This window comes from Ambystoma mexicanum, chromosome 6q (assembly GCF_040938575.1).
Source record: "Ambystoma mexicanum isolate Mex_15411 chromosome 6q, UKY_AmexF1_1, whole genome shotgun sequence".
Classification (NCBI taxonomy): domain Eukaryota; kingdom Metazoa; phylum Chordata; class Amphibia; order Caudata; family Ambystomatidae; genus Ambystoma; species Ambystoma mexicanum.
The window spans coordinates 1238079267-1238092526 of NC_090937.1; positions in this window are offsets into that span (position 1 = coordinate 1238079267).

Below are 13260 nucleotides of genomic sequence, written 5' to 3' on the forward strand. Positions count from 1 at the left end.
TGTGCCTTCCTAAGATATTTTGGCATGTCCTCTTTTCACAATGAAAATATTATGTTTCGTAGTTCATACATTTTTCGCAGAGATGGAGTCCATCTTACTTATGCTGGCAATCAGACTTTTCTGAGAAATGTACAAAATGCATTGCAACCTTTTTTAGAAATACAGCATCCATTTTGAAGTAGGCGTTAAGTATTTATCATTTTTGACATACAAACACCTCCCAAAGGCTCTTTTCAGAGCCACCACTTGCTTCTAGAGAAAAATGCAATGGTTACAATTGGGTAGCACCCCAATTTTTTTTATGTTCGCGAACTGTCCGCAGACTTTTAAGATATACAAAGGGCCCTGCTTTATTTATCTTCACTTCTATTTTTTAACTGTGAAAGGCAGCTCTGAAATGAGCCTTATTTTTTGTTAGATTTTTGTTGTTTTGTATTTTTTTGGTTTTTTTATACACGACACACTAGGAGAGGAGGGGAAAGGAGGGTAAAGGGGGGGACACCAACCACAGGGATAAGAAAGGGCGAGCTGAGAGAGGAAGATGTAGAGTGGGTTTTATTTGGGTAGTGAGCAGGTCCTCTCGTGCTCTGAGACGATAGTCTCAAAAGCACTCCGAAGTCGCTCCCCCCTGCAGAGTACTGTGTCACAATACATACATACAACTGTGACCCTCGAAAGGTAAGGGTCATCAGAATTCTGTATGGCCTGTGAGGCAGCTTGAGGAAGACGCTGTCCCACAGAGGTGTTCCTTGTGGTGACAGGATCAGAAACGGAGGATGAAATGGAGTCAATCAACCTACTATGCTCTTTGCAAGGTACAACCTGGCGAATGGCCCCAGTGTGGAATGAGTTCAGATGTCGCTTCATGGTCGTGGTCCCAATGCTGTACACACCATGCCTCCCGCGACTGAGTACCATTTTGCACTCATTGTAGATGACACAGTTCGCACGAGCCTTAGGAACATTCCCATGAACGGTAAACAACCACCACACCCAAGAATCACGCCGAGGGCGGGTAGTAGGGATTTCCTCTACTTCATTCTCGTCATCCTCTTCTTCCTCCTCTGTATCCTCACTCCTGTTCCCCTCTTTAGGCCCTTGGGGAGATGGTGGTGGTGGAGGGGTTGGGGGTGGTGCTGAGGCAGATGTAGCACCAGGTGGCAATAGTGGAGACATGGATGTCATCGTCTTGGATATGGAAATCTCAAAATCTGCCAAGTATGCAGCAAAATGCAGTGTGCTCTGTGAAATAGCCAGAAACACAATGAGAATGAGCTCTAGGGCGTGGCTTTTATAGGGGTGCTTGTACGCGGTTCGTGGACATGCGCGCCGTCCGCAAGACAGATCGAACACCAAAAAAGGTTCAAAAAGTCACAAACACTATGTGGAAACTTAGGATTAGTATGTGGGATTTGTGGTATGGTGAGTTTTTAATGAGAAATATTGTGGATTACTTGGAAATGTACTTTTAAACTGTTCGGGGATACGAACAGTGTCCGTATTCAGAACACGCGATCAGCGTGGGCGCGGTCACATGATTGCTTCGTGAGCATGTTCGCTAAGGAAGCGGCCGTCCGCAGGACACCCAATGTACGGGCATTGTTTTGCGCATGCCTGTGTATGTTCTACGGACAGTGTTCGGGTCCTGAACTAATTAAAAGTGCGTCACACGTAAAACGAACAGTTACGGACAGCCGTTTGTTCTTAGCACAGTTTAACTTACTTGCGAACAATAAGGACAGACATAGCATCCCCAGCACACCTTCATTTTCGTTTATTTAGGAACAATTCAGGACACCAGGAGTGTTCTTAGAACAGTTTCAACTTGCTAGCGAACACTACAAACAGGCATAGTGTTCTTAAGGACACCTCCATTTTCGTTTATTTATGAACATTTCAGGACAGTACAAGTGTTCTTACAACAGTTTCAACTTGCATGAGAACATTACGGACAGATATGGTGTCCTCAGGACACTTACATGTTCGTTTATTTACAAACATTTCCAAACAACCGCGCTGTCCGTGGACACCTAAATTGGTTTTAACACAAAGAACTGAAAGTAATTACAGCACAATATAAAAAAGTAACTTTATTTGACATATATAAACAATTAAACAATTTATGACTGAGAAGGTGGGGCAGAAATGGAAACAAAAACACGAGAATTAGGGATTTCAACATAATTGGGATCAGGTGAAGAAGAGATGGAAATGTCATCAAAACGTTTTGGTCCATGGAGAGGGTTTGGGGTTAAATGAGTGGGATATGGTGAGGGGGGACAAGTACAGGTGGGACAATAGTATGGTGCTGGTAGTTTTAGGTGATCTTCCACAAAGTTCTTTATATCGTTAACATTTGCCATAATTTGGTCCATTTTTTGGTTAATGTGTTCCAGAGTGTTATCCACCGCTTCTTTTTCTGTGGTAGTGGCAATTTTTGTATGGTCTGTAAAAAAAATAAATGTATATGTTAAATGTATACAAAATAATATTTATTAATTGGTTTATATAGGAAAGTGTGTATCATTAGGTGCACTATCTTCTGACATTTCATCTTGTGGGTAATGCTCCTCTAGCCACTCCAGAGTAGTGCACATTTCTGTGAGAAAACAAAAAAGTAATATATTTTTTTTATCTAATACAGAAAGTTTGTAAATATATGAGTAAAATGAAGTGCACTTAGTATTTCAGGAAAGTATGTGATGAGTAGTCTGTACGTCTCGTCTTGCTCTTAGTTGTGGAGTGTCTATGAGGTAATTATGTTGGAAGCCACTTTATCTTTTTTTGGTATATTCCATTTTAGAACATATTGTATTTAAATGAATGGTTAGTGTGTTACATATATGGGTTAAATTTCTTAAGAACTACTACATATACTTTGTATGTGTGCTGATTTGTGAATTTGTTAAATGTTCCTATGTTATGATATAACAATTACACATACCCCCCCAGAGTTTTTAGGTGGTGGTACTGTTGTTCGAACATGTCTGCGGACAGTCAAATTCACTCGAAAGGGTTCAGTATGTTCCATATTACATGTACATAAAGTCAAAGTTATTATTGTTAAGTTGCGCTACGAAAAACCTAAAACATTCAGTAAAAAAACTTTGTTAAAGGGACATCATGGTTCAAAGTAAAACCGAAAAACCCCTGAAATTCGGCAGTTATGGCAAGATAAGCAACCATAACTCGTGCCACCGTGCACTGCTAACACTAACACCCAGGACTTCAAAGATGACATCACAAATGTCATTGATGACATCACTGATGACATCACATGTGCATTTACTTTTCATGAAAACTCTATAGGAGGGATTCTTATAATGTTGACCAAAAAGTGTCAAGGATCATTTGAATAAATATCATGAGCTACTTAGTGCATTAAGCAATGCATTGATATACATAGCATTCTATTATGAAGTGCTATCCAGTATACTAAGCAACTCATGCAGAAACTTAGGCAGTGTGTGCAGTATACATGATGAAGGTGCAATATTCATAATCTTGCCATGTAGAATAATGAAATAACTGCTTTCTTATTAGAGTTTTGCGTACTGTGAAACATGTAACAAGTAGCTAATAAAACCCACTTAATACATAATTACATTATTACAGACAAAACACAAAGAGACAACAACACATACAAATATGAGTATATACAGAGACAGAGAAGTAAGCAAAAGTAGTAGCAGAAAGAGTTCATAACCTAACTGATTATCTTTATGCAGAGAAATGATTGCTCTGTTTCAAAGCTGCTACTTACTGTATGTATGTGTTTCAAATGATGTCAGTGAACCCTACGGAAAGGAGTGTGAGTACAATGTATACAAATATGAGCATATACAGGGAAGGTATAGTAATAAAAATAAAACTATGAGAAAGTGCCGATAACTCTAATGATTATCTTCATGCACAGAAAGGATAGCTCTCTTTGAAGCCTGTGTCTTCCGCTATATATATATATGTTTCATATGATATGACTTGACCCTAAGTCTACAAATATAGTACAGTTTCAATTTTTACTTCCTGACTGTTACTGAAGAAAACTGTGTGGCTTAGATATGTCAGTAAAGGAAAAAAAGGGAGAGCCAGCCATGTGATGTCATCAGTGATGTCATCAATGACATTTGTGATGTTATCTTTGATGTCCTGGGTGTTAGTCTTAGCAGTGCACGGTGGCACAAGATATGGTTGCTTATCTTACCATAACTGCCGAATTTGTGGGGTTTTTCGGTTTTACTTTGAACCATAACGGCCCTTTAACAAAGTGTTTTCACTGAATTTCATAGGTTTTTTGGAGCGCAACTTAACCATAACATCCTCTTAAAAAAGATGTTTTAACTGAATATAGATAGCATTAATTTGATGGGTGTTTAGTAGGATTCCCTTAGTTTATATACATGTAACATAGAACATACTGAATCCCCTGTCACACGCTGGTGGTTCAGACATCAACAGTCCAATTACATAGCATATGGAACATAATGGAATATACCAAAACATATATATATATATATGCCTCCAGCAGAATTACCTCACAGAAACTGCACAGCAAAAATAATCAACAGCACACCTATGAAGCATTAACAGCAAAACTAAAAAAGAAACTGGTAAGTACACTACATTAATTCCTATATTTATACACTTTCTGTAGTAGGGTACATTGAGAAGTATTTTTTTTACACAGAAATGTCTAGTACATTGGAATGGCTAGAAGAACATTTTCCTCAGAACGAAATGTGTGAAAACAGTGATACTAATGGTAGACACTACACTTCTCTAAATAAATCAATTAATAACCATTATTTTATGTGTATTTAACATATATATTGTTTTAACAATCGTACAGACAATAAGAATAATACTGAAACAGACACCTTGGAAAATCATCTGCAGCGTTTAGAGCAAAAAATTGATCAATTAATGACCAATTTCATTATTTTCAAAAACTTTGCAGAGGACCCTATAAAAGAAAAAAAAAATATCACTGTCCCACATGTACCTCTACCCCTTCTCCATGTCCCAACCAACCATCCCCAAAAAATCCCCATCAAGAAAAACATTATGGTGAGACTTCAATCCCTTCCTCCCCTGTCATCCAACATGTAGAAACCCCTAATTCCCTTGTATTTGTATCAATTTCTGCTTCCCCCTCTCTTTCATAATTTGTATATTGTTATACAATAATAAAATATCATGTTTGTTACTATATTCCTCTGCGTCTTGTTTTTTTTTTTTTTTAAGGTGTCCGCGGACAGTGCGGATGACCGGGATGTACGCAATTAACCAAAATGGCGGCGTCATAAGGACACTAGGCTTGTTCACACTGTTGTTCACACTGTCCATAATCAAAATGAAGGTGTCCATAGGACACTAAATCCGTCCGTATGTCTGCAACTATTCAAAATAAAGTGTCCTAAGAACATACCCCCTGTTTGCATTGTCCGCAACCAGAATGAATATGTCCGTAGAACACATAGCTTGTCTGCCTGTCCGCAAAGTTGTGACACACATTTAGTTTGTTCGGGGACCTGAACACTGTCCGTAGAATACCCGCATGCATGCGTATTACACCCTTGGCTCCTACGAACATCGCGCCTGTCCCTAACTGTCTGCTGAACGTGTGTCGCACTTTTAATAAATTCAGGGACACAAACACTGTCCGTAGAACACCCGCACGCATGCCTACACCCAACCCAATCATTTGTTGTCCTACGGACACCCATCCCATTTGCGAACATGTCCGTGACATCATCATGTGACTGCACCCATGCTAAGCATGGGTCCTTGTTCGCGGACACAGTCTGCGCCTCCGGACACCAAAGAAAGTGCTTTTTATGAGCAATCCAACGTATTTTCCCGTGAAAGTTCACCGTTGCACATGTTCCAGACAATGTCCCTAGCAATCTACATACTTTTTGGAACTTTTTTGTTGTTTGAAGTGTTGAAGTGTTCGCGGACAGCGTAGGTGTCCACGAAGCGTGCCCCAGCACCCATCTAAAAGGCCAGACCCCAGAGCTGATCCTCATTCTGCTTTTGGATTTCCAAGCAAGACAAATCATTGCTGGGCATTGATCCTTGGTGGACCTGCTTTTGCTACTGCATTAATTCCTTTTTGAAAATACCTGACAGCTGTCCTGATGGCATCTTTGACTGCTGCTGGTGCTGCTTCTGTCTCAGCACCACCCCTAACCCCTCTACCACCACCAACTCCCCAAGGGCCTGCAGAGAGGAACAGGCATGAGGATGCAGAGGAGGATGAAGAGGATGACGAGGATGAGGTAGTGGAAGTCCCTACTACTAGCACTCACTGTGGGTCTTGGGTGTAGAGGTTGTTTACCACTCTTGATGGAGTACCGAAAGGTCATGCAAACAAGGTGCACTGCACTGAGTGCCAGTCATGGCAAACCAGGTTTGTACAGCTACGGTACTACCTCAATGAAGCAACACTTAAGGTCATTCCACGGTGGGGCTATTCGTAAGGTTGTACCTTGTGATAAACGTTGTAGGTTGAGTTCCCCTGCAACATCCTCTGTTTCTGCTCCTGCCACCACAAGAGGCACTCTTGTGGGGCAGCGCATCCCTGAGAAGGACTGCCCACTACCTGATTAAGGTCCTCCCTACATCTTCCTCTCCTCCACCTGCCCTTTCAGGTGCCCTTTCCTTACTCTCCCTTCCCTTCCTTTCCTTAAATGTCATGTCTGAAAACCCCCCAAAAAATACAACGCAACAAAAACCTCAAAAAAAGGCTCTTTTCAGAGCTGCCTTTCAAAGTTCAAATATAGAAATGCCAATGAAATGCTGCAGGGCCCTGTGCATTTTTATAAGTCTGCGGTCAGTCCTCTGACATTTACATTTTTTGGGGTGCTGCCCGATCAAAACCATTGCACTCTTCTCCGGGAGGAAGTGGTGGCTCTGAAAAGAGCCTTTTGGTGGTGTTTTTTTGTGTTTCGAAAACTTCAAATGGTCAACACCTAATGGAAAAAGGATTGCTATAATTACAAAAGGGTTATAATGCATTGTGCATATTTTCATTGTGAAAAGAGGACATGCCAACATCTCTCAAAAAGGCACACATAGCTTTGTTGATATTGTGCCTTGCTTTCTCCATTTGTGGACCACATTTGACTCTGCACAATACGAGAAGAAATGACTCGGGACATTGAGAACATGTCAATTACTTTCCCAAGTCCTTCTTCCATTGCAAATTGCAAAGAGATTCCAGAGACATGTCCTAAACTGTTCCCTCCACAATGAATAATAATAATGTCTGGATGATGCTGTGTCACCAAAGTAGCACAAAGACGTACCAAATCCAGCCACTTCATTCGATGCGCTCCATGCCAGTGCACTTCCACGTGAGGGAATCCAAGATGTGCAGCCACTCCACAGCGATCTGCATGCACCTCCAACCAATTTATCAACGAGTCTCCAAAAATCCAGACAATCTGCTTTCTGAAAGACACAACCTTAACATCACACCCAGGAAACCTTATTGACCAATCCCTTGCCATGCTATGTCTCATTTGCATGACTCTCAGCCTCAAAAATCCTCATATGTAATATGTGCTGTTCGCGGACAACCGCAGTGTCAATGGACAAATTGTAAAATCTGAGAGTGGCGAATGAAAATTTTAATAGTGTGCCCCATTTCCCCTTTGAGGTTGGCTCTGAAATGAGCATTTTTTTGTTTTTTTGAGTTTGGGTGACTGAGGGCCTTGGAGCCTTGGAGCACTTTAGTATTTCTGTATATAGAGTGTTCCAGGTGTAAATACACTTTGAAAATGTTGTCTATGGAATTGCACGGAATTAGTAGCTTAGCCTAGAGCCTTGGAGCCTTCAGGCTAACCAGTTCAGTGAGAACATTGTGTGCATTGTGGCTTTCATCAATTGTGTGTGGTAGGCACTTGCGGTGACTGTAGGCCGTTGAGCCCCAAGAAGTCCTTATATTTGGAGCACACCACTCAAACAAAGACATTGCAAAATCATCTTACCACTGTAGCTTGGGGTGTCTGCGGGCAATAGAGCCTTTGAGCCTCATGTATAATTTGACTTGTAATAACACACAAACAAGTTAAAGCCTAGCAGTTTTTTAGCCCAACCTACACTTGTTATAAACTGTTCTGTCAATTAGACTAGTGGAACTTATTATCAGTTCGGTGTCTCCTTACTAATTGGGCCAAATTCTAGCTTGTCAGGAAATACTATACCGACTAACATAGAAACAAGTCTCAGAAATGCCTGATGGCACTGGTGGCAAAAAAAAAATAATGCTTTAGTGAAACACATACCTAGAGATGAAAAAGTATCTGGAGCTAGGACTTCAGATGCTTCCACAGACCATGTGATAAGAGAACTTTCTTTTACTATACCATCAATAATGCCACAAATATCAAAATTACCATATAATGCCTCAGGAACACACATTGAAGAACAAAATGTATGTTATACGCCACATAAATCTCTTTAATCACTTGAGAAAGAAGATAAGGTCTTATATCTAAGTGAATTAAATGGCACACATCACATCGCAGACGAGGGATTGACTAGTAGCAAAGATCACCAACACGAGTTGGCTTTCCCTCCGGAAAACATAGGAAATGGTGAGATTGCAAATGTCTCAATGTTAGCCCCTGTGATTATGGCTGAATTGGATAGATGTGTCTGTCTATCGTCAGGTCCTTCCACTCCAGTGTCTACTCCAAGAAGACAAAGGCACTTGGTACACTTGCACAGTAACAAGGAAGGTGACATATGCTGTAACACAGCGCCTGCTGCCAAGTTCATCATGGGAAAAGCTTTATTGGCAGACATTACGTGGTAGGCGATAAGGAATTCCGAGGTCCCTTAGCGGGTCCTTCCTTAACGCCTGGTTTTACAAGGGACTTCAAAGCTAATAACGGTACCGCAAATTGCTGTACCGTTATTAGCTCCATCCCCATTCCCATTGAGCCCTATGGGGGCTCGAATGGGAATGGGGAATGGTTCCCTGAATGGGGACTTACCGGGTCCTCCAAGGTTGGAATGACCTGGTAAGTCCCTATTTCGGGAACCCGGACCCGGAATGCCATAAGGGGGTAGCCATGGCGCTAACAGCGCCATGGCTACCACCTACCGCGTAATGAGGCCCATTGTTGTTCACCCACCGCCCTTTTATGAGATTCCTAAAGAATGGCAAAATAATGCATATGAAGAGTTTGATCCATTGATAAGGGATAATAATGGCACTGCAGATAATCCCTTTCAAACATCAGCAAGAGGGGCGAGCACTCATAACCTTATCGATGAAACTATGCTTGACTTAAATGAACCGAATTGTCACACATTTCCTGTACTAACACACATATTAAATCTTTTGGATAAAGGGCACACATTTACACAGTTTGCAATAAGGGAAATGAAAGGATCCCTGGCTGAGATAGTGGGGAAGTTAAACAAAGTGGAGGGTTTCATGTTGGCATATGAAGGTATGGCATCTTTCCAAGCCAAGCTCAATGCCAACACGACCACCAATATCTCAACACATCTTATCATGATGACAGGATGATTGTCAGTGCTAACACAAGCAAGACAGACCATTGTAATAGATACTAAAGTGCTTAACCCTTGTCATGAGAATGAAAGAACGGGTGGAACCTTAGACACATATAATCCAGCACAGAGCGAGATCGAAAAGATTGGCCTGATTAAGGTAGCTAAACTACATCATGAGAGACTCTTGACACTGGAAAACTTAGTGACAAAGGAAATGATGGCAAATAATTTAACCAGTGCTACTCTTAAAAGTCAGTCATCTAAAAAGTTCTGCTGGTCACAGCCTTTTCCACTCCTCACTTACTGTTTTGATGGATCAACAAGAACGTGCAAAGATGGATGATGTAACTGTAGAATCCACAGAAAAGGAATCTGAAAATAATCAGGGATGGAAATTCTTTGTGTCCAAAAAAGCAAAAATATTACATCAAAGAGCAAAAAAACAAGAGGAGAAAATAAGAAAACGTAATGATAGTACATCCCCAAAAAAAATAGAAACCAAGAAAAAGGTCTTGCTTCAAGAAAAAAAAGAAAATAGCAGCAAAGAGACATCAAAAAAGATGCCACACGAAAATGGTCTTGATTTCAGTCAATTAGACGCTGAATCGCGTGCCCATCTAGAAGTGGAAATACATGAAGATCCAACTCAAATGGCTAGTACACAACTACAGCTTGTGACCATCCCATTTAATGTACACATGGCTGAGGATGGCAAACAGGCAGTGAAAGGTACATTATCTGGTAGGTGGATTCCGTAAATTGCACACCTTATACTAATAAGACCCAAAAAAATCATATGAAACAATTGAATTTAGCTGGGTTTTATGAGGTAACAGCAAACAACAAAACATATAAAAGAGACAGTTGCAATGGTGAGCAAGAAGAAACAATAACACTCGCAGGTCGCCAATTAAAAATAGAACCAAAAATGCTGTGTATATATATATGAAACACAACAGGCCTGAGAATTTATCGAATGTTATTCCTTTCGCACATGATAGGGGTCAAATCGGCACGCCTTGTTCTACGGAAAATGTGGATAAAATTGGCTCTTCAAGTGAATGTAAAAAAACATGCATACAGAGGGTTTGGGTCATAAAACACAGCAAAAAAGGGTTCAGTCTAACCTACTCAATATGTTCAAAATATACCTACATTGCAGAACATGAACACCCATGATATTAATGGATCAAAGTGTCCATTGCTAACAATAACAGAATGTTATGTAATGTTCAGTCCCTTCTAATTGCAAAAATGTTATGGGAACAAAGTGAGAATTTCCAGATGCGGGGTTAAGAACTGTATTCTTTTGAAGACATGAATGAAGCGACAACATTTATAGAATTTAAAATGCAACGGCGAATAAGTTCTGCAACTGTAGGTGTGAATCTCAGTGCTGATACAATTATGACCCAAAACTTGCTATCCCAGCTAACCTCGGTAGTCAATGCCATAAAGGGCTTGGCAGGATTGGAAACACACATAACTGACAACCATTTCCATAACAAGATGGAATTGCTGTGGATTTAATAATCTCCAGAAATGATTTAAGAACAAGATATTTCCACCCAATTCCAGCGTTATCATGATACAAGAGACCATGGCTGTTAATGCCATTAATATAGATGGTGTTAAGTCATTCAGCCACCCTGCTAGACGGGGTGAGTTGGGACGTCCATCAGGCAGTCTTCTAACGCTTGTTAACAATAGAGTGAAAATGAATGCTAACTTGATTTATTCCTCTGATGCTCTACTAGCTAGAGAAATAACTCTTAGTCACACCAACATAATACTTATCACCTTGTATAGCACTCTGATCCATAGGTCACATCTCAGCACAATTGAAGAACTAGATGCTATCTTGCAGAAGGATTTCTTGAGGAATGTAGAACATGAGGTAATTTTAGGTGGTGACTTCAATTCTATCCTCAGGGACTCCTCATTCTGTAAGTTAATACCAGCAAGTCATGTATATACGGCTAGGGCACTTGAATGATGGTATTAATGGTGGAAGTTTCTTCAAAACTTGAACATGTACATAATCCCAAATCAAAGTCAATGCACATGGTTTAGAAGGAAACTAAGCTTTTTGATTGATTGTATTGCTGTATCTGAAAACCTATTGAAAATAGCTAAGCTTATTGAGGCAAAAAACATGGGCTGTAGTGATCACATGCTGCTCGACCTAAATTTAGAAGTTCTACTGGAAACGTACAAGAATGTAACACACCTAGCTCCAATTGAAATAGATAAACATCCTAAATCGATTAGATGGATCCCTAAATCATGCAGATATTTAGCATATTTGGTCAACCGGGACATGTGGTGTAATGTGACCTCTCCAGCCCTGTTTTGGAATAAACAAAAAAAACAGGGCCTCATTATGAGTCAGTCGGTCCAGAAACAACAGTGGCAGTAAATCCACCACCACCATTCTTTCCGGACTGGCTTATTCAGAGTCCTGCAGGCGGGAGGTAACATGACCTGGCGGAAGTAACACCACCCACCTGCAGGTGGGACATGGAAAAGGGGATTTACAGAATTCCGCCTCTGGAATTACCGGGGTTGTAATGGTATTACCGGTCCGGCGGCAGCCTGCCGGTTTTTCTGGCACGGCTACCGCTGGACTCGTATTGAGTCCCACAGTCTTCAACACAAATGTGGTAAAACATCATTTAGACGCCATTGCACACTCTCAATAATAGTGTGCAACTACACACTCATGGAAATATAGTGCTGACATTGTGCAGATTAAACGTGCACATAATGGTGAAATTAGAAGGGCAAAGGGGGAAACTGAAGACTACATCAATTTTTTTTTCTAAAAAACAGATACAGCTACGATGTAGATATGCCCTTAAGGTGGTGAAGAGAGAACAACACCTACAGAAAATCAAAAAAATTATCAGATTGATCTGCAGGTGGAAAACCAAAGATATTTGGATGATATTACGCTCACAGGGCAAAGGGACTTCTCCGAGTTTCCACTCAGTGATCACGAGTAAGAAGTGGAGTGAGTATATCTTGGATAGATATGCTCTACCATTGGGGTTTCAATCAGCCAACATCTCTGCTCTTGCCAATAAGATGCCCAATGAATATATATGGAACCTAGATGATGTTATATGGGCCATTAAAAATCTATCACTCTCAAAGGACACAGGGCCCGATGGTATTCCCCCATGTGTATTAAAAGATGATCCGCACTTGTGGGCTAAAGTGATAAAGGTTACGCTTGACTCGATTTTTGAAACCAGAACGATTCCACATTCATGGCTCACAGCAATAACTGTTCCCATCCATAAAAAAAGGCCATTTGATGTCCCGGGAAACTTTCGTCCCATATCCTTGATTGATGTGCCTGCTAAAGCATTTGCTACTCTTCTGCTAAGGGAATTAGAAATTTGTGTAGCAGACAAGCAGCTCCTATCCAAATATCAGGTAGGATTTCGAAAGGTGATGGGAACCACACTAAACCCCAAAATCCTTGCCCATTTGCTGGAAACCTCTCACAACACCTCCTCACGTGCTATTTATATGGCATCAATGGATATTTCTGCAGCCTTTGACAGCTTCATAAGGAGCAGCCTGTGGAATAAGCTATTTTGAAATGGTATTCCAGGGCTTATTGTGGGGCTCATAGCTCTACTTCATACCAACACGTCATACATGGTACAGATCAACCAAGATGGGTCTTCTACAGAGGCAATTAATACAGACAAAAGA